We start from the raw sequence: 3,376 nt of genomic DNA on the forward strand, positions 1-3,376 counted from the left end.
AGGACACAGATTTTGTGTTTTGTTTTTACATAGGTATTGATTTAGATTCCCTTACCAGCTTGAAAAGTTCTATTTCCTCTTAGTGTTGACCAATTTCAATATAAGATAATAATGACAGAATATAAAGCGTTTATCTATGTAGATGACACATGTTAGGTATTGTTTAGTGACCTTTCTATCACTGTAATAAAACACCATAGCCACAGCATTACAGAAGAAAGTGTTTATTTGGGCTTAGAGTTCCAGAGACATAAGTGTCCATGATGGCAGAGCAGAGGCATGGCAGCTGGAGCTGGGAAGTTGAGAGTTTACATCTTGAACTGAAAGCAGTAAAACAGAGAGGGAATTAGAAATGGTGTGAGTCTTTTAAACCCCCAAAGCCTGCCTCCAATGGCATACTTCCTCCAATAAGTTCACAAATCCCCCTAATCCTCCACAAATAGCACCAACAACTAGGGATCCAGTGTTCAAACATCTGGATCTATGGAAGACATTTTCATTTAAACCACCATAGGTATTCCTGTTCCTGTTACTAGTTACAGTTGTGTTTTTCACTCCAGGCCTAGCATATACCTGTCCCCATTCTCTAGTCTTAGCCAATCCCTTTAGTTCCTTTCCATATCCCCTTCTCTCTGCCTTTCATGTTTCTCTTTCTCTAGCAACTCCAAGACAAATACTTTCAAATTAGCCTTCAGATTGCTATATTTTACCGAGTATCAATTCAGAACATACCTCTGGAAACAAAAGTTTTGCACAAACAAACAAACTAAAACCCTTTTAATATAAAAGTATTAGATGTTCAAGTGCCGTTGTGGAGACCCATGGATATGTGGGAACAGAAAATAAATGCTTGGCTTATTTGGAATGGAGATTTTTTTAGCCTTGACTTTGATTCTTATATGAAACTGACATTGCAGTATTTAGCATTTTTCAGATTTTAAGTAGTCCTCGCCTTAGAGCAAAAACATCATTTTTTTTATTTGTAATCCTAGGAGAAAAGAAAAAAGAAAACTTTTCTCTACTAATTTTTGCAGAAGCCCAATGTATAGAACATTTAATAGAGTGTCAATATAGATACAGAAAAAAATAGGGCAGGCTTTTGCCTGATGCTCTTCCTCACCTTCAAGAGGTCTTACCCTGCCCTTCTTCGCGAGGGTGGTCTAGACTCTCCCATCCATATGCACCCACAGGCCTTCTTTGTGTCCCAGTTTCATCTGCAGAAAGGGGTAATAACTGCCTCTATCTCATGGAGCTAGTTATAAGAATTAACTGAGTTAGCATGGGTAAATCCGTTGGCACAGTGCTTTTCACATGACTATTATTACTTGAAGCTCTTGGTGATGAGGTGTCTCCCAGGAAGGACTCTAAGCACAGAGAGGCACCATGGAATGCTCACTGCATGATGCATTTATTACCAGACAGGCAAACTCTTTCTATTGAAATTGTATGCTTTGTGAAGCAGCACCTCTGAAAATCTTTGACTCAGTTCAGGCAGACCTCTCTGGTTTCCGTTCTCTGTGCCAGAACCGGGACTGGGAATGCAAACAGATTGCACCAGTGACGCTGCTGATGACCCCAGGCATTCATTATTCCAACTAATATGTATTACATACCTGCTATGAGCCAGACAACATGATCAGGACATGGTAACGGCCAAGAAAAACCAAGCTCAGCCCTGGGGAATGTGTCCTCTTGGGGAACATGGATAGGGCCCAATACAATGCTTATATAGAAAGAAAGATCCACAGGAGCTGAAGTTGAGAGATAGGATGGCAATCAGGACACAGAATATGTGCTACATTTTTTTTCAGAGCTAGCTTTCAAAAGTGTGGTTGTCACTCCAGGCATGATGGGGATTAAGGGAATGGTGTGTACGGACATATTTATCTAAGGGATTCCACAGACACTGCTGTTTGCTTCTATTAATTTGCTCCTGTGAGGATACACACTACTCTTTTGGGAACCAACATTTTCTTAAATAAGCTCTTTTATAAACAATTATTATAGGAACATTTGGCATAAGCACATGACTGACTTTAGCATTAATCTTCTCTTCGTGATTAATCAGCCAGGGTCTTGTTATGCAGGACTATTTCATTCTGGGAAGTGAGCTTGAAAGAAATAATAATAATAATTTTTTTTTTAGAAGACATCGAACCTGACTTTCAATACTCCGGAAAGGCTAACAACTGAAGAAGCCCCGATCTGAGATCTTGGGCCCTCGCTGGTTGAGCTTCTCTCCCTAACGCACTTTCCTTTTTCCTGAAGGAGAGGCTCCTGCAGCCACAGCAGAACAGGAATACAACGTGAGATGTGACCTGAGGACTTAACATGTACAGGAAACACTTCTATTTATATTAATAACTTCCTGACTTTGTTCCTTTCTTTTCCTTGCCCCGAAGCATAATGAAATGAGAGTCGTTGGATCATTTGCATGGTTCCTGTCTGTTTTGTTTGAAGATGGAAAGACAAATATGAAGCAGTGGCTTTCCAGTACTCCTGGAACTGCAGTGTCACCGAGGACCCTCTGGAGCAATCTGTCTGCAAAGTGCATTTAGAAACGCAGCCTTCCCGAGCGGCCCTAAAACCCCCAAGTGAGCCACTACTCACTCCTGTCTCCTTCCAGACAGCTTGCTCTACCCTGAGACATACAAGAACTTGAAGTATATTCTGACGGACTCCCTGGGAACTCCCAACCTCACCCTGCTTCCTGTTGCCCGACCTCTTTCCCTTCCACCTATCCAAAGCAACTGTTCCCGCCCCCACTGGATTCTCACATCTGCATCCACATAATTACCTGCGTGGCTTTAAGCTGGTTGAAATCTATATGCTCTTGGAAATTCTGTACTTATAAAAAGCCCATGAGAGGGGTTGGAGAGATGGCTCAGTGGTTGAGATCAGGTTGCTGCTCCTGTAGAGGACCTGGGTTCATTCAACACCTATCTCAGGTAGGTCACAACTGCCTGTAACTTCAGCTTGAGGATATCCAGGGCATCTTCTTGGATTCCATGGGCACCTGAATTCACACATGCACAAACCCTCATTTAAATACACACAATCCCCAACACACACACATAATCAAAAAGAAATAAAGTTTAACAGAGAAGACCATGAGAACTAATGCCCATTCGTGAGAATGACCCACAGAGATACTTTCAGCATGAACAGTAAGTTTAATATTATATTTAATATTTAATTTTAAGAACTTTTGCATAATTTCTATTAATAAATGTTTGAAAAGGTATTTCCTGTTTTCATAATTACCTTCATTTTTTTTCTTTCCTCTGTTTTTTCCTCTCTTCTTCTTCCCCTGCACCTCTCCTCCTCATCTCTCTCTCTGTTTTGTCTCATTCCTGCCAGCTCCTTCCCTCACCCT

The 3,376-nt window shown here is 41.1% G+C and overlaps 1 long non-coding RNA gene across 1 annotated transcript; it reads right to left on the reverse strand.

Annotated features, from left to right (window-relative positions):
• Positions 1–222: 222 nt before the first annotated feature.
• On the reverse strand, positions 223–3,012 carry LOC132652109 (uncharacterized). The gene is made up of 4 exons (XR_009589596.1): positions 2,798–3,012; positions 1,614–1,751; positions 1,121–1,214; positions 223–320 (listed from the first exon to the last, which is right to left on the reverse strand). It is a non-coding gene; the product is annotated as an uncharacterized LOC132652109 (long non-coding RNA).
• Positions 3,013–3,376: the final 364 nt, after the last annotated feature.

Source organism: Meriones unguiculatus, chromosome 2, assembly GCF_030254825.1.
Source record: "Meriones unguiculatus strain TT.TT164.6M chromosome 2, Bangor_MerUng_6.1, whole genome shotgun sequence".
Lineage (NCBI taxonomy): Eukaryota > Metazoa > Chordata > Mammalia > Rodentia > Muridae > Meriones > Meriones unguiculatus.